Source organism: Talpa europaea, assembly GCF_964194135.1.
Source record: "Talpa europaea genome assembly, chromosome: 4".
NCBI lineage: Eukaryota > Metazoa > Chordata > Mammalia > Eulipotyphla > Talpidae > Talpa > Talpa europaea.
Genome location: NC_140070.1, coordinates 26,542,628 through 26,565,617, shown reverse-complemented (window position 1 = coordinate 26,565,617; position 22,990 = coordinate 26,542,628).

The following is a 22,990-nucleotide window of genomic DNA, read 5'->3' as shown; positions in this document are numbered from 1 at the left end:
TTAATTTGTACCTTACCAATTAATTCCATTCCTATTAGTATTTGTAAAATGATTTCATCCCCGAATATTTAGATACACTGGATAAGAACTTCTTAAACATCACCTCAATAAATTGTGAATAGTAATGCTACCTACTCAGTATTTAGACTTGCCTTCACTGTCTTTAATTTAGATTTTTGTCATTGGTTTGTTCAAGTAAGGTCCGTATGTGTTGCTTTTGTTTTAATCACATTCCCCCTTTTATTTTCTTTGGATTTTATTTAAAAAAATTGTGTCATTTGTTCTGGAGAGTTTTTCATTCTTTGCGTATGCTCATTGTAAGCCTGTGGGCCACTGTGCACACTTCTTTTCCTGCATTTTTCTTTTCTTTTTTTTTAAATATTTATGCACACAAGAGCTGGGGTACAGGCCAGAGATGCAGGGGGTGAGAGGATTCACCAGAGACAGAGTGGGGAACAGAACAGGCAGACTGATGGAAATACACTGCTGAGGGGAGCCGTGGGTGAGACAGGTCTGTTGCCCCATGTGGGTTGCTTCCTGGCTGGCTGGGAATTGAACTCTTGCTGCAAAGGCTTTGGATTGCTTCATGGTGTGGTGCTTAACCCCAGGGAGGCCCTGGTTTTTCCTGCATTTTTCGTCAACTATCTCAAAGCTTGATCAGAATCAGGTTTCATAATTGTTTCACTGGTTTGAGATTCGCAAGTGTGGGAACACAGCCATTGTAGAACTGATACTGGACTGCTGCCCCTTTGCTTGACATTTGAATCCCAGTTCTCCGTTAGAGCTTATGCCTTGACAGCCTTGAGTGTGTGTTCCCAGTTTTGTCTCTCATCTCTGTCTCCCACTGCAGCCATGTCTTAATGTAAATGAGTTTGTTAGTATTTCACCTTAGTGATCCTGGTTCTTAGTGATGCACTGGCCAGGAGGTGGTTGTGGATGAGCCCCCAGATGTGTGACAGCATAATAGGATGAACCGGGAACTGCAGCCAGTGTAACAAAGAATTGAAACAGAAACACCTCATACCTACAGCAGTAAGCCAGTTAAAGGAAGTTTATTCAAAGACACAGGTCATCTCTCCAGGGTAAAGTCGCAAGGGTTAAAGAAAGAGGCTAACTCCTGCCAGAAACAAGTAAGCTTGGAAAGATTAATGCAAGGACAGATAACAGCACATCTCCTGTGCATGCACATGGGGAGGGGTCCTGAATGAGTTGCCGCTGGTGAAAACAACTTCGGGGTTTTTATAGTTACGCTCATGTTTGGGATATAGGGGGTGAGGTATGCTGATGGTGCAGTTTCTTGATTGGTCAACCTTGACCAATGTCCATCCTAACATTAACCGGTGAAGTGTCATGGGCTTTTTTCTTGTTACTGACTTCTCTTCTTATGTCTCCCAGGAGGGGTTCCATGCCTCCCAGGTCCTAGTCCTTATCCTTCCTGTTCTGTCTCCCAGGGCCTCAGTCTATCCTAGCCCCTCGTTAACCCAAGTTCTTTCTATTGTGAATGTTACATATAACATTTACACTTGATACAACTAAAAGCCCAGTGAAATTTTTAACTTTCCCTTTTAAAACAAAGTGATCATAAAAATGCCTGCCTCTTTATAGCATAGCTCTAAGTTTTGATTCATAGTTTTAAATAATGGCACTCTTAACATCACTTATTAACCCCACTACAGTTTTGTTAGCTTTCCTAACAATTTCCAAAAACGAGAGAATGTTTCTTTTAATGACTTAGTTGAAGTTTATTTTACAGTTCTGGAGGTCAGAGCTCCAAAATTAGTCTCAGTGAGCTACAGGTGTCAGCTGGATGGTTCCTTCTGGAGAAGGAAAATTGTCATCATCCCTTTTTCATCTTCTATAGGCTGCCTTAGCACCTGGCTTGTGGCGAAAACAAGTTAATTTTATGATAAATATTCACTGTTCTAAAAGGCATTTTTTAACATGAACTGCAATAATTGTGAAGATTAAGGTAGTTGTTTTCTTAAAAACCACACTTTTAAGAATCTTATTAAAAACAGGCATAGTGAAAACTAGTTTAGCTGAAGAGACAGGATGTTTGTGGCGTTTGATAAGGAAAAGCACTTCCCCCATTGGAAAAAACGGGAGGAGCACTAGCGTTCATTGTGTGGGCCTTAGTCCTTGCCATGTCCCCTAGGGTAGGAGCTGTTTGTGTGCCTGGGGGCCCAGTTTGACTTTGTAACCATTTGAACTTTGTCCATCTGTGAAATGGAAGGATCATGGACTTCTGTGGCAACTAGAATATATGCATCAGCATTTTGTATAATATATGTGTTGGGCAAATATAAAGGGAGTATGTTTTTACCCTTGGACTTCAAACAATTGCTATTAGAAAGTATCCAGCTGCTAAGAGAAGTTTGACTTGTACATTTCCTATGAACACAATTCAAAATGCAGAATGCTACTTCACCGATTAGATTCTAATCTAAGAACGGAAGAGCTCTTGCAGGGACTAGTGAATTAACATTAGAGCGTTTACAGCGTGGATTGTAAAGTCAGACCGCCGGGGGCTCAGTGTTTATTTAGTGCCTCTGCCTATGAGCTGTCTAACCTACACACTTTACCCCACCCTAAGCTTTCATTTCCCGTCTGTCAAATTAGTTGTCAAAGCACTGTGTTCAGATGTTATGTATGAGTTTAAAGGAAATGACGTGTATAACGTACATTGGTCTGTGGTCAATGTTCAGTAAATGTCATTGTTCAATAAATGCATTATCCATCAGAGGTTTGTGGGTTTTTGTTTGGAAGAGATTAGTTTTATTTTTCCCCATCATTATAGCTTGATAAATTTCAAACCTAAGGAAAATGGTAATAGTGCAACCGACACCCTCATATAGTCATTATGTAAGATTCATTAACAGCTAATATTTTGCTACATTTTTTTTATCTCTATATGCATGTACGTACATTTTTCTTTTTGTTTCTTTTCTGGACCATTTAAGTTACTACTGAAACCCTAAGTGTTTTCACCTGTATCACCAAAAATCTAGGGTATTTGCCTACATAGTCAAAATACAAACTGACATCACACCCAGGAAATCTGACATTGATATAGTTCATATTTGAATTTTCCAGATTGTCTTAATAATATTCTTTATGACTGTAGGTTGGTTGTTGATCCAGAATCCAGTCAAAGGTTATACATTGTATTTATTTGAGTATCTCTTAAATTGCTGTAAGCTAGAAAATTCCCCATAATTTGGTACATGTTTAAACACACCACTTAGTGGGTATGTATGGATTTGTCCCATTCACAGTGATGTTAAGTTAGTCCTTTGGGAAGGTGGTGTCCACCAGTTTTCTCCAATGTAATGGTCCCTTTAATTCATACCCTGTGAGATTATACAGGAAATGAAGTGAGTTTCCTGTACTTTCACAGCTTTTACTTGTGATTTTAGCATTCATTAATGGTGTTGGTGTTATTTCAATCAACCTTTTCTTTTTGATTTTTACAATAGTGATGAGAAAAAAGTGATTTTTCTATTTCAAGCTAGTTTTGGCACTTACTGATTGGCATTCTTCTATATAGGAGAACTTTCCAAATCTTTTGCATTTTTTGTGCAAAGTATGGGCTGAAAGGTTTTTTTTTTTTTTTTTTAATTCAGTGTGTTGCAAGTCATTCATTCATAATTCATCATTATTTATTATGATGCTGAAATCACTCCAAATTAGTGGAATTTCTGTAAGCTAGCTCCTTCGGCTTTTGCTCTGTCCCCATTAATTTTTGAGCATCATTTCATTCTCTTGTACAAGATAATGCAGAGCTCTCATGGAACTTTCTCCACTTTGACCCTGGAAGAAGCCATCTAAATGCGTGTTCATTTTTGTGAGGACCACATTCTGGTAATTAACTAGACTTGCTGCTATTAGGGTGTTGCTGCTTTTGTATGAAACTTCTAATTCCAGCCAATCACTGTGGATTCTCCCCACAGTGTAAATCAGTGGTTCTGGGGTTGTCCTGTTTCCTCATGATTGGATTCCAGTTTATGTTTCTCATAGGAAAACAAGTGACCTTGTGTTGGTTGTATTAGTGGATACATGGTGTCAATTTATCCCTATACTGATGTTATTAACTTTGATCATTGGCCAAGTCCATGTCTGCCAATGTTCTCTACCTAAATGTCATTATCTTTACCTTAGTAATTAAAAATTAACTTATGGGGAAGATACTTTGAGATCATATATTGTTTTCCATCATAGTTCTGCCTGCTAATTTTAGCACCCATCGGTGATTTTTGCCTAAACCATTTATTGAAAGTAATTTTTTTTTTAAAGATTTATTTATTTATGCATACAAGAGCTGGGGTACAGGCCAGAGATGCAGGGGGTGAGAGGATCCACCAGAGACAGAGTGGGGAACAGAACAGGCACATTGACTGAAATACACTGCTGAGGGGAGCAGTGGGCGAGTCAAGAGAGGTCTGCTGGACCATGTGGGTTGCTCCCTGGCCAGCCAGGGATCGAACTCATGCTGCAGAGGCCGCAGATCACTTCATAGTGCAGTGCTTAACCCCTTGCGCCACCAGGGAGGCCCGAAAGTAACTTTCTTTTTGAGGTAGCATTGGTTTATAGCACTGTATACGATTCTATAGGCTCACACCCCTTCAGAGGTATGTTACCACACCACACCCACCACTAAGGCACCGATAGTGCTTTATCACAGACCATGGGCTCCCTACCCCATTTTCTTTCCCCTTCTGGCAGCCTCAGTTTTACAGTCAGATTTCTAGGGTTGGTTTTTAATTTGGTTTTGTGTGACCCTTTATTTTGTTTTTCTACATTCCACATATGAGTATTAGTCTTTCTCCTGGTTTATTTCACTTAGCATAATCCCCTCCTGTTCCATCCATGTTGTTGCAAATGATAAGATTTCATTTTTTATTGCTGAGTAGTATCCCATTGGGTATATATACCACATCTTAATCCATGCATCTGTCCTTGGGCACTTCAATTGCTTCCATAACTTGGCTCTTATAAATAGTACTGCAAGTTTTATAAGCAATAATGCTTATAGTGAACATAGGAAAGCATTATCCTTTTGAATAAGGGTTTTTGCATTTTTGAGGGGAAAGACCTAGGATTAGAGTTACTGGATCATATGGTAAATCTAGTTGTAATATTTTGAGAACTTTTCATACTGTTTTCTATGTGGACTGGGCCAATCTGTATTCCCACCAACTGTGTACAAATGTTTCTTTTTCTCCACATTCTCAATAACACTTGTTTCTGGTCCTTTTGATATGGGCCATTCTTACAGGTGTGAGATGGTATTTCATTGTGATTTTGATTTGCATTTCCCTGACGGTAAGTGATGATAAGTATTTTTTCATGTGCCAGTTGGCCATCTGGATGTCTTTGGAAAAATATCTTCAGCTTTTCTTCATTTTTTTGATGGGTGTTTGCTTTCTTTTTGTGTATGAATTCTTTGTAAATCTTGGACATTAGCCCCTTGTTAGATGTATGATGTACAAATATTTTCTCCCATTTAGTAGAGTGTCTTTTCACTTTAATGATAGGTTCTTTTGGAGTGCAGTTTTAATTTGATGTAGTTCCATTTGTTTATTTTTGCTTTTGTTTCCCTACTATTGGAATTGATTCCCCGAAGACATTGCCAAAGCCAATTTATCCTTTGGAGTGTTTTGCCTATATTTTATGGTTTCAGGTTTGATATTCAGAGCTTTAATTTTGAGTTAATTTTTGTGTATGATGTGAGATGGTAGTCTCGTTTCATTCTTTTGCCCTTGGCTTTCCAATTTTCCCAACACTACATCATTTGGTGAAGATTTTACCGTTTCTCCATGGTATCCAGGCTCCTTCATCTTAGATCTGCTGTTCATATAAGTGTGAGTTTACGTCTTGGCTCTCAATTCTATTCCATTGGTCTGTGTGTGATTTTTATTTCAGCACTATACTTTTGTGGTTACTATAGCTTTGTTGTATATTTTGAAGTCTGCTGTGTGATACCTCTGTTCTTTTTGTCAGGATTGCTTTGGCATTTGGGGGTCTTTTATAATTCCATATATATTTCATCAATGTTTATTCTATTTCTTTGAAGATTGCCACTGAAACTTAGATAGAGGTTGCACTGAAGCTATATATTGCTTTGGGGTAAGATGGTCATTTTAACAATGTTAATTCTTCCAGTCCATGAACAGGGATTATCTTTCCATTTCTTTGTGTCTTCTTCTTCTTCTTTTTAGAAATATCTTATACTTTTCATTGTACAGGTCTTCTACTTCCTCTGTTTTCTCCTGTGTATTTCATTCTTTTTGATGTGATAAAAGTAAAGGAGATTGTTTTCTTCATTGCTCTTCTAGTTCATATTTGCATGTAAGAATGCAACCCATTTTTGTAGGTTGATTTGTTACAACCTGCCACTTCACTGTGCTGATTTATTGTTTCTAATAGTTTTTTAGTGGAGACTTTAGGTTTTTCTGTGTATATCATGATGACATCTGCAAATAATGGTAGTTTTACTTCTTCCCTAATTCAGACTACTTTTATAGCTTTCTTTTGCCTGATTGCTCTAGCTAGAATTTCCAATACTATATTGAATAGTGGCGGTAGAAGTGGACATCCTTATCCTCTACCAGATCTCAGAGGAAAAACTAAGTTTTTCACCACTGACTATGATCTTAGCTGTAGGCTTGTCATATTTGGCCCTTAATATGTTTAGATATATGTTCCTTCTATTCCCATTTTTAGGGGTTTTTATCACAAATGGATATTGAAACTTATCAAATAATTTCTCTGCATCTATTGACATAAACATGATTTTTATCTTTCCTTTTTGTTGATATGGTGAATTACATTGTTTGCTTTTTTTTTTTTTAAGATTTATTTATTTATGCATACAAGAACAGTGGTCTAGGCCAGAGGTGCAGAGGGTGAGAGGATTCACCAGAGACAGAGTGGGGAACAGAACAGGCAGAATGACTGAAATACACTGCTGAGGGAAGCAGTGGGGGTGATAGGAGAGGTTTGCTATGCCATGTGGGTAGTCCGTGGCCTGGGATCGAACTCATGTTGCAGTGGCTAGCCATAGCTTGATAGCACTGTAACTTAACCCCTGCGCCACCAGGGAGGCCCCATTCATTGATTTTTAAAATATTGAACCATCCTTGTCTCCCTGGGAAAAATCCTACTTAGTCATGATGTATATTCCTTTTAATGTATTGTTTTTTTTTTGTTTGTTTGTTTTTAAAGATTTATTTATTTATTTATACAAGCACTGGGTACAGTCAGAAGCGCGGGAGGGTGAGAGAATTCACCAGAGCCAGAGCAGGGAGCAGAGCAGGCAGAAGGACCGAAGCACACTGCTGAGGGGAGCAGCGGGCGGCAGGAGAGGTCTGCGTACCATGTGGGACCCTCCTCCGGTGGCCGGGGAGCAACTGGGGATCGAACCGGCGCCTCAGGGGCCGCGGACAGCTTCGCAACCCAGCGCTCAACCGCTGCGCCACTGGGGAGGCCCTTAATGTATTGTTGAATTAAGTTTGCTAGGAATTTGCTGAGAATTTTTGCATCTATGATTGAAAATAATTTTCCAGTTCTAGTATTCTTTCTACATTTATTAGTAGGAATCCTACTATAAGGAAGTGTTTTCCCTTCATTTATTTATGTATATCAGTAAGGACTGATGATATACACTATGGTTATAATCCTCAATCATTTATTTTGTTGCTCAAATTATCCCAGATTTGAGCCAAGGGACCCCTGTTAAGCTATTTCCTGGGTCCTTTGAGGTGAACATTTTAAGACTTTGGTTTATATTTGTTACTTTTCAAAAGATTCACCCATTGCTATGATCTCTAGAAGCAAATAATGAGAAGTTCTTGGGCTTTCTTGTTAACATTTGTTAGAGGAGATGAAGTGATTTTCAAAGGTAATCAATACACTGCCAATGTGAAAGCTTCTCATGGCTGCAGTTTCCAGAACATTACCAGCCTTTTTTCCAGGACAGCCTTCCTCATGTGTGTCTAGTTTCCATTCTCCCACAGTCTGTTCTTCTAGTGCCTTCTAGTTTGTAGTACAAAATTAGTGATAAGTACTTACGCCACTAGAGGTCATTGCTCAGCTAGCGTGATAGCAGATGTCTCATTCTCATCAGCTGAGTACAAGCCTTGTTCTGAATACAATAAGGATTTGTCTGTTTCCCAAGGAAACAGTGTCTCTAGACATGTCCAATTAAGCCACATTATAGGCCCATATTTCAGGCTTGCACCCTTGATAGCTAACTCTAAAGGTTTATGCCTTTTCTAAATTCTTTCAGAAGAGTAAAGGCAGCAATTCTTATTTATAGAAGCACTATGTTGCTGATGCTGTTCAGTTTCAAACACATGAACTAACTCATGTTACATCTTTCAAGAACACTGTGGTGAGGGAACCCATGAGGAGATGATTTCATGCAGGTAGTAAAAGGCTAAGGCAGGATTTAAACCCAAGCAGTTTGTTCCAGAGTTCATATGCTTAACACTGCCTCTCCCCCCCCTCCCCATACTATGTATCAACCTTCATGGCTTTGCTGAAATCCCATTTTAATGGAAGCTTTCATGGCCGAGCCTGGCTAGTATAGCATACAGCAAGGCCCAAGGTCCCTGGGCCATTCAAGACCACAAGCTGTCTGAAAACCTGCTCTCAAGACCAGCCCGGTAGCCCTTGCTCTCTGGCTGGAGATGGTGATCAGGAACACCTATGCTCTCATCTCAGGGCAAGAGGCAGCTAGCGGAGAACTGGGTCTGTGATGGTCCCATGACTCAGCTAGAGTGCAGTGGCTAAATGATTTGTTCTTGGGAGGAGTGGACGAGAGGGTAGAGAACATGCTGGAAAAAATGAAACCATCTATTGAATTTACAAGTGACTCTGTCATGAGTTCAACAACCAATGTACTCTGATGAAGTATTTTTAGTGCAAAGAAATAAGGTAATTTGAGGGTTTCAGAAAACAAGCACTGTCTGGAAACCCAAATGATAATTCAAGAAATGCCATGCATTAGCAAAGGCTTTGCTCTTTCATTTGCAAAAGCAAAATGACATTTTTTTTTCCAGGAAAAGGAAGCCTTTCAGAAGTGAAAAGAAATGCAGTTTTCTGACTACCCCCACTCCCCACCCGCAACCCCCTGCAACAGAATAAAGAACCTTCCCTCTTATCTGGGTTCAGAACTGGCAAGCAACCCGGTGTGGGAACTTCATAAATATTCATTAGTGATGAAAATGTCGACAGTGCAAAGGAACCATTTTGTCATTTCAAGAACCCTCTGAAACGCCAGTGATTGAAGCAGGATCTTGATTCTCCTGTGCGAATCTTGAACAAGGAAAGCCCAATTCAGTCGGTCACATGGAAGGAAACAGAACAAGGACAGTGGGTTCAGCTCTCTCCTGGAGACTGGACTTAGGAAGAGCAGAGCGAACCGAAGCAGTGGGTGGGATTTTTATACACCACTCCCCAAACACCCAAGCAGTTGAGATTCAGTGGCATCACTTTGTGGGGGGTGAGGAGGCAGAGGGAAGAAGGAATGACCTTGTTTCTCTTCACGTTGCATATGAAGGCTGTGTCTATAAACAGAATAGGTAAAAACAAGCAGTTCATTTGAGACCTCTCCCATCATCCCAGTCATGATGTGTCAGTTGAGGAACATGCAGAGAGAACGTGGTGAAACCAGCGCCCTGGTATGTTGCCCGGTCAAGGTCTGTTTGTTTTGGCTAGTGCACCTGGTCCTTGGTGGTGTACTCTTGATAAACACAAATGAAGGCATTTCAGTTACTGGGCCCAGAAGGCCGTGAGGCAAGCCTGGTTCTAGCTGAACTCTGTAGCCGGGTGGCTGGAGACCTTCCATCGGAGAGCGGGCTCCTCCTGCCCCTACAGAGGCCTTTTTCTGGGCTCTGAGAAACACTCTCCATTTGCCTGTGGTTGACTCAGGCGAGAGCAGGGTGGGGCAGCTGCTTCTTGGATGTGGGCCCAGAACAGGATGGCCCTATTTCCTCACCAGAACTCCACACCCCTCAGTGAGAGGCCTCAATCTTTTCTCAACTCCTTCTCCTCCCCAGTGGTTTCCCAGTCATCTGGAGCTCCCAGGCCCCTGACAGGCTCTGAGGTCACTTCATGCTCGAAGGAGTCCGTGTGTGTCACAGTGCCTTGGCTCATAGGGCAGAGCAAGGAAAACCAGGACACTTGTGGCTCCCGCCCTCTAACCTTGGCCTTGTGCACAGCTCCGTTTGCCCTTATGTCACCCCCCTGATCAAACCCTGCCCTGGTTGAGTATGTGCATGCGCAGGGCAGACCTTTACTGAGATGTTGGCTACAGTTCTCCCCTCAAATCTGAAAGGCCAGGACAAGAAAAGAGCATTAATGGAGACCTTGCTTGCTCCAGAAAGCTTCGATGCATGAGCTTTCCATCCCACACTCACACCTAAGAGGAAGGCCTCATTATTGTCAGAAGAACCGGAAGAGCACAGAGGTAGAGAGGAGGGACACTGCCACCTGGCCAGCTGAGTTCTGCGGCCAGCTCAGGCACTGTGTGACTTTGGGTGAGTAGTGTGACCTGCCTGCCCATCTCACCGGGAAAATGGGAGTTGAGCAATGGTGAGCATTAAATGAATTAACTGAGGCAAAAAGTGCCTACAGCAGGCCTACTGAGGTGTTAATGACCAAGCTGTTCTATGTCAGAGAGGAGGAAACAGGCTAAGCTGTCATGAGTACACCTGCATTCTGTGGGCCCCACCACAAAGGCTCTCCTCTAATTCCAACCTACCTTTCCTTTGTACAGTGCAGTCTCTTCCCAGGACTGCTTGCATTTAACTCATGGTCAGAACCTTTAAAGTGAATTTTATACCTGTGTGTAGGAGCGGATATTGGGCTTATTTGGTTGCAAATTGCCAGGCAGCAGCAGGAGGTCGCTGCCATCTCTGAGCTGGCAGGCCCCACTGTTCTTGGGGTGGGGTGGGGAGCTGGCCCTGGCCTCTGCCTTTCCCCTACTTAGACATAGGCTGCGCTCACATGATGCTGACTCAAATCTCCTACTTCTCCCTGTCCCCACGCCCATCCTGGAATCTGGATAGATTTTCCTGAAAATGGCCAATGTAGAATTTAAACCCAAACCCGCCTGGCTCCCAAGCCTGTGTTTCTCCATTCTTAGTCAGTTGCCCCCTGGCTGCCTAGATGTCCGTGGCAGTCAGACAGACGAGAACGCAGGGACCTATGCCGTCAAGACTTGTCCCTTGTGAATGGTGGAGGAAGGGAACAGGAAACTGGGACAAAAGCATGTGCGCAACCAGGTCATCTGATTGCTCATTTATAGATCCCACTTATGGGTGATGACTGGCTCTCACCTAGGCCCGCCAGGGCCTCCCTTTAGCCCGAAAACAGCGCCTCTAGAGATGTTAGGTCAGGAAGACTGTAGTTTCAGGGGTGTAGCATTTTCTGGAGCTTACATCAGGTCCTGAATCAGTATTCTGATTAGCTTTGTGATCTCAGCCAATCTATCAGCCTCTTTGAACCTCATTTAACTAATATGTAAAACAGGGCGTCATATGGTTCTGCTTGTGGTTAAAGGGGGATGACATAGCAAACACCCCAGGGCTGGCACACAGGATGGTCCCAAAATGTGAATTTTCCTCAATTGTATAAGAGCCCCAGTATTATTTCACTTAGTTCCACCCCAGAGAAGGACAATCTGGAAGAAGGCTCTCGACACACTCACTTGAATGCCTGTGTAGGGCACTGTAGGTGTCAGGAAACCATGCGTGTCCTAACCCTGTCCTAACCCGGCAGCCCCTGGGACAGGTTGTCAGCAGCCTCCTTGCCCGAGGCCTCTGTGACACAGCTGACCACCTCCCCTCCCAGTCAGAACCTCACATGCTTTTTCAGGGGTGTGCCCTGCATTTTCCTCCAAGCAAGATGATACTTGGAGCCAAGCTGACAGTCTGCAGCTCAGCAGTGGTGTCTCTAGATGTGGCTCATCTGTCTGTTCAGGAGAAGGTATGGGTTACAGGCTAGAGGGGGACAAGAAGGGAAGCTCCAGAAGCCACACAGCCTCTCCTCCCGTCCCAGGGCCAGGAAGTGAGTGTAAGAGGAAGTCCAACAGAGGCCTGGGAAGGGTAAAGAGACAGCTGGAACCTCTTTCACAAAAGAGGGAAGGGGGAAAGCAGGGCACAGGGCATGTGGCTGCAGCTGGTTACTCATCGAGACTGGAGGATGAGTCTTGGCCACATTCTTTAGCTTTCAGGCATGGAGGGAAAAGTTTGTTGTTCGTTGCAGACATTTCCTGGGTCCGAAGTCCAAGGGAATGTCAACTCCAACCATCAGAGGCAAAGAGGTGTACGTGGGGGGGGCGATGGTGTTCAAGCATGGACACTTGAGTTCAAGCTACTATCTCTGTTCACCCCCATGTGACCTCTTGGACCCCAAATCCTTCATCTAAAATTAGGGCAGTGGGGCTTCCCCTGGTGGCGCAATGGTTGAGCGCTGGGCTGCAAAGCTGCACGCAGCCTCTGCAGCGCCGGTTAGATTCCCGGCGGTTCAATCCCTGGCTGTCGGCGAGGGTCCCACATGGCGTGCAGACCTCTCCTGCCGCCCGCTGCTCCCCTCAGCAGTGTACTTCGGTCCTTCTGCCTGCTCTGCTCCCCGCTCTGACTCTGGTGAATTCTCTCACCCTCCCGCGCTTCTGACTGTACCCGGTGTTTGTATAAATAAATAAATCTTTAAAAATAAAATAAAATAAGGGCAGTGGTTCTTCAGACTGTGATGAGTGTTTGAGGATGCGGGTGTGAAAGCTGTGCATGGCCCTCCCTGGTCACTTGTTATTTTTAATATGGGGAAACCCTATTTCTCTCTAGGCCAACTAGAGCTATTTTAGCAGCGAAAAGGTGACTATTATTAAGGCCTTTTGTCATCTTTGGGGGTTTTATTGTTTTATTATTTTTTTAAAGATTTATTTATTTATGCATACAAGAGCTGGGGTGCAGGCCAGAGATGCGGGGGGTGAGAGGATTCACCAGAGACAGAGTGGGGAACAGAACAGGCAGACTGACGAAATACTCTGCTGAGGGGAGCAACGGGCAAGACAGGAGAGGTCTGCTCCACCATATGGGTAGCTCCCTGGACAGCTGGGGATTGAACTCATGTTGCAGAGGCTGCGGATTGCTTCACAGTGCGGTGCTTAACCAACCCTTGCGCCACCAGGGAGGCCCATCTTTGGAGGTTTTAAAAGGGTTTAGAGTCTGAAGGTAATCAGCCAAGTGCTTTGGTTTCTTAACTATCCCTCCATCTTTTCTCTGTGACCTCAGGAGACATGTGGTCCCTTTTGGGGAAAGCTTCAGAAAGTGGCCACTCCCTGGCAGCAGGGAACTTCCCTGCAACCTTAGGGTGGTGACAGCTGATGGTAGGACAGGGAGCTCTTAAAAGCTTTCCCCTCACAGCAGGCCACAGGAGCACTTTTGACTTTGCAGGCTGCTCGTCCATTAAAAAATATTAAAAAATATATTTTATGATTACATTTGTATGAAAATGAATACAGTCCAGGCTGAGTTCATTATTACATATTTATCATTTTTAATTTTTCTTATTTTAGTAGAGATTACATGGAAAAGAAAGGAGTAGTGAGCAGTTGGCCACTGGGGGGCAGAATGAGTTCACCAAAAGCTTCGGGGAAATGGAAAGTGTGGGAAACGAGAGCCCCTGCTCCCGCTGCGGACTCACAAAGGGCCCTGCCTCTCAAGCGTGTCCTGGCTGTGTGTACTGCGCAGAGTGAACCCCAGGAAGTGGCTGGGGGTGGGGATAGAGGTCTTGCCCTTCTCCCCTGGGAAGTGTGGGGTGTCCGGGTCACGCCGGCCAAGAAAACCCATGCAAAGGTCCTGAGCCGTCCCGGATCTTCTCCCTGGAGCCTCCGCAGCCTGTATCCCGGGAGGACACAGGGCAGGACCCGGCAGCACCCGCTGCCCTTGGTGATGTCACTCAACCCCATGGACCCCGAGCACTCGCTGGAGAGCAGCCCCCTCCCACATTCAGACTGGCTGCGGGGCGGGAGTGGGGAGGACACATTCCACATTCAAACCCCACCCCCAGCCTCCCTAGTGTCCAGCAGGGCTTTGTTTAACCCTTGCAAGTGGAGATGCGGTTGTTCCCTTCCCTGGATGGAGACTGGGCGGTGCCATCAAAGGCATGGGCTAGCACTCGCAGACAGAGGGCACAGAAGAAAAGTACTACCAGGAGCTGAGTGCCTGGGCAAGAGACGCAGCACAGAGTGAGATCCACCCCAACCCAACGGCCCGGAGAATGAGGATCCGATCTCCTGTGTAGGTGGCTTTTCTGCCTCCCCAGGGATGCCCACGTGTCGCGGGAGAATGTGTGCATGGTGGGGACAATGGCCCTTCTCTCCCCACCTGAGAGACACCCAGTAGGAAGGCAGCCCCCATGTCTGCTGGGCCTGGGCAGTGTAGGCAGGTGGTCGTTTACAACACAGATCTTTTGTGCTCAGTTTCCTCCTGCAAAGAAGAGGTTCTTGCAGAAACCCTAAAAGAAAATGTGCAGATTTTCCTGGTTGGATGGGCAGGGAAAGACAGTTCATTTTTAGGGGAAACATGAGATGCCAGCTGACTCTGAATGGATGTGACAAAGGCACCCCTGGGGTGGTGTTTGCTCTTTCAAAGGGCGCCTTTGTGGTTCAAAGAAGCCAGGAAAGTTCTGGGAACAAGTAGTACTTGGCAAAGTGGTACCAGGCTTGAGGCGGGGGAGGTGGCACCTCATAGAGGCCCTGGGAAGTGGACACTCCAAGGACGGAGGCCACATCTACCCACCAAACGGTGCCAACCTCAGGGTCACCAAATACAGGGACATCTCCCTGCTTGCATGGTGACCCCAGAACTGGTCTGGCAAGGCCGGTTCTCTGGAAACAGGAATGACGACCCATCATCACAGGGATGAAGAATGAGTCATGGTTCAGTATCCAGGTTTCCACAGGCCTCCCTGACCCCCAAGGGGCTGGGGAATAGAGGTGACAGTCTAGTTTAGGTTGGGAGGAGAAGGGCTGAGAAACTCCAGGAAGAAGGGATCCCTTGGGGACCTCCCTGGTGGCGCAAGGGATTAAGCACAGCACTATGAAGCAATTTGCAGCCTCTGCAGCACGAGTTCGATCCCTGGCCAGGGAGAAACCCACATGGTGCGGCAGACCTCTCCTGTCTCGCCTGCTGCTCCCCTCAGCAGTGTACTTCGGTCGATCTGCCTGTTCTGTTCCCCACTCTGTCTCTGGTGAATCCTCTCACCCCCGCATCTCTGGCTTGTGCCCCAGCTCTTATGTGCATACATAAATAAATCTTTAAAAAAAAAAAAAAAAGAATGCTAGGCTTTCCTGAAGCTCTGGATCCATTCCTTCTTGGGAGACAGACTTGGCAGCCTCAACAAAAGGCAGATTCAGGAGAAGTTTGCATTTGGGGGATCCTGGCTCCCTCAGGCTGAGCAGACCTGTGATAGAGGATGATAGGTTTTCAGAACCAAAGAGGACTTTCAGGATGACCTTGCTGACCCCAACTATGGGCACTGAGAGGACTCTGGAGGAAGTAGAGTCAAACCCCAGTAAGGCCCCAAGGCCTGGGGTAACTAGTGGCTGCAGAGTAGCTTGGAAGAAGAAAGAAAAGCCCAGACTTCTTGAAAGTGGATGACACCCTGGGAAATGCAACGAACATGGCTCAGAGGAGGCCTGAAGATCTTCCAGGGTGTGTCTTTGAGACCCACGGGAGGAGGGTGCAAGTTTCCCAATGGTGGTTACATGAGACACGAGGAAACTATGAGGGCCTTGTCCTGTGAGAAATCACACCACCAATGCCGCATGGGTGGTGTGCGTTTCACTGAAAGTTGCCACAGCGTTTCTCTCTCATCAGATGATGAAGGGTAAATTGTATGATGTCGGAGAAACATCTGATCATAAATTCCACGGAGTCTGGTGAAACGTGGAAGGCAAATGATTAACACAAACATTTCTTATGTTCAAAAGTGACGAACCATGAATATCAGAGCATGATCAAGACAAGGGGCACTGACAGGTCTGAGCTCTCTGGGAGGTGCTTTAGGAGAAAAAGCAGAACTAGAATCTTCTCCCCTGGGAGGGTGAGAGCAGAGATGCACAGTGTCACCAGGGGACACAGAGCAGCCCAAGCGCTTGCAAGAGCCACTGGCAACCTCCCGGAGGAAGGCTGTGGAGAGGAAGTAGAATGGTGGGAGTGGAGAGAAGGGAGAGGAAACAGGACAGGCCCAGGAAAGGTGAGGGAGTTTTAGTGTTTGGGGCTGAACGGGGCTACTCGGAGTAAAGAAGTGAAGGAAATTGCTGTGGCCAATGGACACTGGGTAATTAGGATTCATTTTTTTCAGTTCATGGTTTCATGACCCCCATCATGAACTCTACACTGGAGTTATCTTAGCGTGGCATACTTCAACATTTAGTAAGACGTTCTCTGATGAGGACCTGGCTCCCTTGGGACTGGGAGGCGGGGCTGGTGGGTCCCGTTGTCACAGCTCTGGGCAGACTTGTGGTTCACTGCTCCAATCAAGTTGGTCTTTGGGCCTTGTGTTTAAATGCGGCTGCCTTCCCTTAGAGCAGTGGTTCTCAGTCTTTTGTGGGCATCAGGTCACCCAGAGGGCTATGCTGAGCTCTACATCTTGAGTGTCTGATTCATAGATCTGGGGTGGGGCCCGGGAATCTGTATTTCCAACAAACAGGCTCCGAGGTTGCACAGATGCTACTGGTCCAGGAGCCACACTTTGAGGGACCACACTTGCCCTGTGCCTAGACTACGCCCCAGACCAGCTCAGACCCAGATACAGGGTTGAAATCTTGGGGTGGGACACAGGCATCAATATTTGATAAAATTCCCTACGTGGCTCCAAAGATGAACCCACTATCAGGTCTACCATTCCAAGCAATAGACAGACATAAGCATACCATTATTTGGGCAAGAAAGTGGCATTTCCTATTCCACAATAAAATAACACTGGGTTATAATTTGAGAATGATAACTACCAATTGCTGAATGCTGCTTGGAACAGCTAGCCCCACTTTGCTGATACCAGAACCAGGTATCAAGTGAAGTTCAGTAATTTGTCCAAGGTGATGCACATCATGGGCTGGGCAGGGATTTGAAGCCAGGTACCCAGGCAAGTGCCTGTGTGAGGCCTGCACTGTGGTGCCTTGTGTGCACAGCTCTGGGAGCCGATGCCTTCTTTGTGGGGAGTATTTATAGTGAACATCAAATGAACCCCATTATTTATCAAACCAGGTTAGAATTCAGGATTCTCAACCTAATGTGACTTGACAATTTCCTCTAGCATTTCTAAGCCTGTGCTGTCTTCTGGAAGATGGGTATAAACACACCTACCTCCAAAGCCTGGTGGGAAGGCTCAGAAAATCTGTGGAGTACTGGATACTGAGCTGCCACACAGCTGGGCTCAAGGAATGTCCACTCCCTCCCTCTTCCCCTCAGCCTTTCCTCTGAGGCCTCTGAGAACCCAAAGAGTATTTCTATGTTGTTTCTTGAATGACTTTGCAGATATGGCTTTCCTCATAGAGGGCAGACCCCTTTGAACAAATTAGAGCTGGGAAATGGAAAGGTTTCCCCGTGGTGTGGAAGGAAGCACAGATGTTCGGTTTTATTGAACAATGAGTTGAGCAATCAGGACCCGCAAAAGGAAGGAAGTTTGGGTTACTACTTGCAGGAAAATGAGGATCCATAGGCTGTGGGGTCCCAGAACATCCTGGAGCATCTCCCCGGCACCAAATGTTAGGCTGCTGGGGGCTTCCACAATTGCAGGGTGTGCTGAGAGTCAAGTGTTCAGAATAAAAGGACTGAAGCTTAAGAATGACTCACTCAAATCAGCCAGGCATTAGTGGAGAGGTGCTTTCTTGGAAAAAGAGGGGTGAAGCCTGACTTCTGGGGACTGCATACAATTCTGGGTTGGCCTTTGGGAGTCTTGCTGGTGAAAGTCTCACCAGGACAAATGGCAAAGCTAAAGCCAGCTGCAAATTCTGCTTAAAGTCACTAGAAAGATCATTTCAGGTAATCTCGAATAATTTTTCTATCCCCTCACTTCTGGGTAGTTTTTTTGGGGGGAGAGAGGGTGCTGAATGAACATACAGTACCTTAAATAAAGATGGGGTAAATAAGTCGGAGAAAGAAAAATCTGATGGTTGTGACTGGGGGACAAAGGACATACAGAATGGCAACTGTGCTAGAAAACCTAGGCTAAGAGAGATTCTTGAAAAGGCAAAGAAAACAAAAAGGCCAGGATTCCTGACAGTGAAGGCAGAAAGACCTGCATGGTGCTTTCTGGGGTTTCCAACAATTGATTGAAGACTGAATAGCCAAACTCTATCCTGGTACTAAATCCAAGCACAAATGATTTGCATATTTTTTTAATTTTCTTTTTAAGCAACATAATAAATATCTATGGCAATTTTACAAAGAGTTTAAAGTTTTTCTTCACCCCAGTGTTTCTTAAATTGACACTGGATCAAAGCTTGGGGAGTCATGTTAAATGACCCGAGAAAACATCTCTCTGGAGTGTGAGAGTAATCTAATCCAGGGAGAAATACTGTGGTTCCAGAAAGGGAAAAGTTCAGACACCTGCAAAACACCGTATATATATCACCATTGCTGATTGTTTTGGAGACATGTAACTTCATTTTAAATGCAAAGACAGACATTATTTGAGGATTCCACTTAATAGCTCTTTAATAAGAGTATGTTCAACACTGAACAATTTGACATATAGGCAAGATATCTGAAATGCATTCTGTGGAAGGAATGAGAAGTACAATTTTGTGCTTTTATTTGGACAAAAGGTGTTGAGGTGAAAGGGATTTGTGCAAATTCCAAATAGATTTTCAAATCTAGAAAGAACATATCTCAACTGTGGATTAAGTTCTTTTTCAAACAAAAGGTGCTTGCTTTGGTTTCTGCAGTTAAAAAAATTCTATTTAACAACGACAAAAAGGGGACCCGTTTTGAATTTAAAAGAAGCAGAATGAGAGGGAAGTTAAGAACAAAAGAATCACCTTAATCTTCCAATATTTATTATTATCATTGTCAGCCGTTAAACATATTCACTTCTTAAAAAAGGATTAGAATGGTTAAAATTTACTAATTAGTCACTCAATTGTATTCCAGGACACTTTTCCTTATAAAGTGTAACCTAAGGGGGTTGTAGGAAGTTTCAGAGTGAGGGCAAGGACCCTGGGTTCAGCAAAGCCACTGACCTCCTGACCCAGGCCTCCCAGCTGGCCAGGACCTGGGACCTTACCACCTGCAGTCTCCCTGGTGCTGCTCACATTGCTGAGTAAATACGGCTTATTTGCAGAAGTGCAAAGTTTGATTTGTAAGACAGATAAAACATCCGGAGCACAGGAGCATAGGAGGGCCCAGGCAGAGGCCTGCTTGGAGAAGGGTCAGTGAAAGCTGGCCCCACCTCCAGTGCCCTTCCAGCAGCCTAGGCCTGCACCTTGAGTGTCCAGGGCAGTTGGACTCCTTGCACAATGCTGCTGCAAGGCCTGGGCCTCAGGGCCTTCCCCTGACTGTTCTGGCCGTGTCCTTGGCCACATACTGTTGCTTCCATGATACCTAGCGAGTCACTCCACCTGAGGCACTTCCTCCTGTTCTATGAAATGGGCACAGTACTAACACAAAGAAGTCTACCGGGTCAGAGGGTTTTGTGGATCCAGTCAGACAACCAATCTGAGAATACATTGAAAATGGCAACCTGGGTTGTCATACTTGAATTCGCTTGTGAATCCGGTTCCCTTCTCAATGCCTTCCTAGATTAGAGTTAATCTTGACCTTTGGGTTTTCTTAGTTTTCCTGCCCTTAAAATGACTCTCATTTTAAATTTGTTTGCTTCCCACACCTAAAAGAATCACTTGACCTGTACTTTCTGTTTCTGTTCTGCTAATTATAAGTCCTGTGTCTGTGTTGTGAGAATTAATACACAGAAACCTCATTTAAATGAGGTTGGGAGGCCAGAAGAGAGTTCTCACGCACACACGCATCAGTCATGGTGCCGGAATCCCACAGAAGGGACAGGCCTCGCGTCTCCAGGAGGAAGGAGGAGTCTCCCTGGTGGGCAGTGGGAGAAGCCGCACACACCCTATTCCTTCCTATTTTTCTCCAATGGGCTCTTCCTTCCCAACAGCCCCACTAAAATCGATGTAAGAATATTTCTTCTTTGTTCTGGGAAAGTGTGGGCGGGTTTCACTATGAGGCTGAACTGTTGACTGCTCTTTGTTATTGTTTCCAGATAAACCCATCTTGCTGGTAAAATAACTGCTTATTTGTTTGAAGTCAACAGGTCTTGAGGCACAGGGCCAGACTTTAAGTTTCCCCGGACAGGGCCTGCTTCCTTTATGTTCCTTCTGTTCTTTAAACATTGAGAATTGATTTGGCAGTGAAAACAATTTCAGGTATTTTAACCTTTGTATAACATTACTTTTCTGTCAAAAAATAAGTACTCAGTTCTGTGTAATTTAGCTCTCTGTAATTTAATTTATGCATTAACACTGTAGTTTGTACCTTCCATTTTTCATTCAGCATTATAGCGTGGTTTCCATATTTTTCCACATCATTTGAAAGTCTCTGTATAAATAGCATCTGTAATAGCATTTCTCCATATAGTCGGCCACACCATATTTGACTAAATCATTCTCATTTTTTTTTTTTTTTTTTTATAGAGGCATGCTTTATTTATTTGTTTGCTGGTTTGTTTGTTTGTTTTGTTTATACATGCACTGGGTACAGTCAGAAGCGCGGGAGGGTGAGAGAATTCACCAGAGCCAGAGCGGGGAGCAGAGCAGGCAGAAGGACCGAAGGACACTGCTGAGGGGAGCAGCGGGCGGCAGGAGAGGTCTGCACGCCATATGGGACCCTCCTCCGGTGGCCGGGGAGCAGCCGGGGATCGAACCGGCGCCGCAGAGGCCGCGCGCAGTTTCGCAACCCAGCGCTCAACCGCTGCGCCACCGGGGAGGCCCTAAATCATTCTCTATTGTTAAATGTATGAGTGGCTCTTCACTCGTATTTTCCAATAAAATAAATAATACTGCCGTGCATATCTTTCTTCATAAAGCTTTTCTGTTTACATCCTTAAAACAGATTCCTGTGAAAGGAATTCTGGATCAGAGGTAAGGAACATTTTCAAAAGGCTTTGATGTGGTTACAGAGGAGCAGGACTAAAACAATTTGGAGCAATAAGGACTTCACCAAATAACTATGATCGATAGTGGGAAAGGAAGGTAGAAAGAGAAGGATGGTATGGGGAATCATTCTAGAGTTTTAAGAACTCCTTCTAATTATGTATGTGCGTGTTATTATTGTATATAGATGTGTGTATATGCACACATATTTCTATTTCAGAATACACGAAATGATTTTTATACTTTAGAGTCTTATCCCTGAATGTTTTATCAGCTATACTCATACCCACACTAAGGTAGAAAGCTGGCATATTTGGCAGTATGAATGGCAGCTCCTTACTTCAGTTATCACTAGGACTCTTCAAGCAGCAACCATTCCGAGGTCATCAGTCTGTGACTACAGAGGTAGAAAGGATCTCATAAATGTCCTTATAAACCTTCATCTTATTTTTGTTTTTTTAAAAGATTGATTTATTTATGTATACAAGAACCAGGGTACAGGCCAGAGGTGTGGGGAATGAAAGGATTCACCAGAGATAGAGTAGGGAACAGAACAGCAGGAATGACTGAAATACACTGCTGAGGGGAGCAGCGGGTGAGCCAGGAGAGGTCTGCTGTGCCATGTGGGTAGCTCCCTAGCTGGGGATCAAACTCATGCTGCAGCAGCTGCAGACAGCTTCATAGGTTGCGTCTTAACCCTTTGTGACACCAGAGAGGCCCCATTTTATTTTCGAAGAAACTGAGGCTCAGGGCACCTGGAACATAGGTTCTCAACCTGATTGCACATTATAATCACCAAGGAAAGTTCTAAAAATCAGGTTCTTCTTGTACATGTTCTTACATCCTTAGTGTGAGGTGGGACCTAGGCATCAGTATTTTGTAACAGCTCCTCCGTGATTCTAATAAAACTAAGGTTTGGAAATCTCTGGTACACCTTTAAAGTCACTGACATCTGGCACAAATCTCAGTTTTGCCATTTGTTACCTGTGTGATTTTGAGTAGATTAATCTTTCTCTCAGAGTCCTCATTTGTAAACCCTAAAACTGAAGAGGATTAAATGAAATAACATATGTAAAGTCTGTTTCAAGTTTACTGGCACACATTTGGCATTCAAAAATGTAGGGACCTTTAGTGTGTTGGTCCCGTAGGTGGTTAATGACAAAGCTAGGTCAGTCAGAACCATACTGTGCAAACAGTAGGCACTCAATGAATGTTTGTTGCTGTTCCTTTGATGCCATCATCTTTGAACCTGAGTATGCATGTTGCTGAGAAAGTTCAAGCTCCACATTGAGCTGATTTTATTCAGAACAATAAGGCCTTGCCTCACACAGAGATTTATCTAATTTACCAGGCATGAATTTGCATGCTGCTTCAGTTCTTTAGCTGAAAAGGAACCTATTTTTATTCTGATAAAACTATGAATTATGATTGAACTGCTAGGAAAAAAGTCAGGCTTTACGATTATATAAATGTGTGAAAATATTCATGTAACCCATGTACTAAGGAAATAGCAGTTAAAATATCCGTTTAAAAAGTTTACATGAAAATTGTTAGTAAGACTTATCAAACAATGAATTAACCAATACTATATTAGTTTTTACTGACTTTAATCTATGGAAGGTTAGCATAATATTTCCTGTCTTCATCCTATGATGGATGGATGGATGGATGGATGGATGGGACTGGATTTAGTTTCAGAAGACCTGGGATTCAGGTCTCTCTCCTTCATACTGTGTAGAGCCTTTGGGTGATCAGTTTTCTTTGTCTTGTTATGAGTACAATGAAGCCCTGTATGACACGATCTGGCTTTAG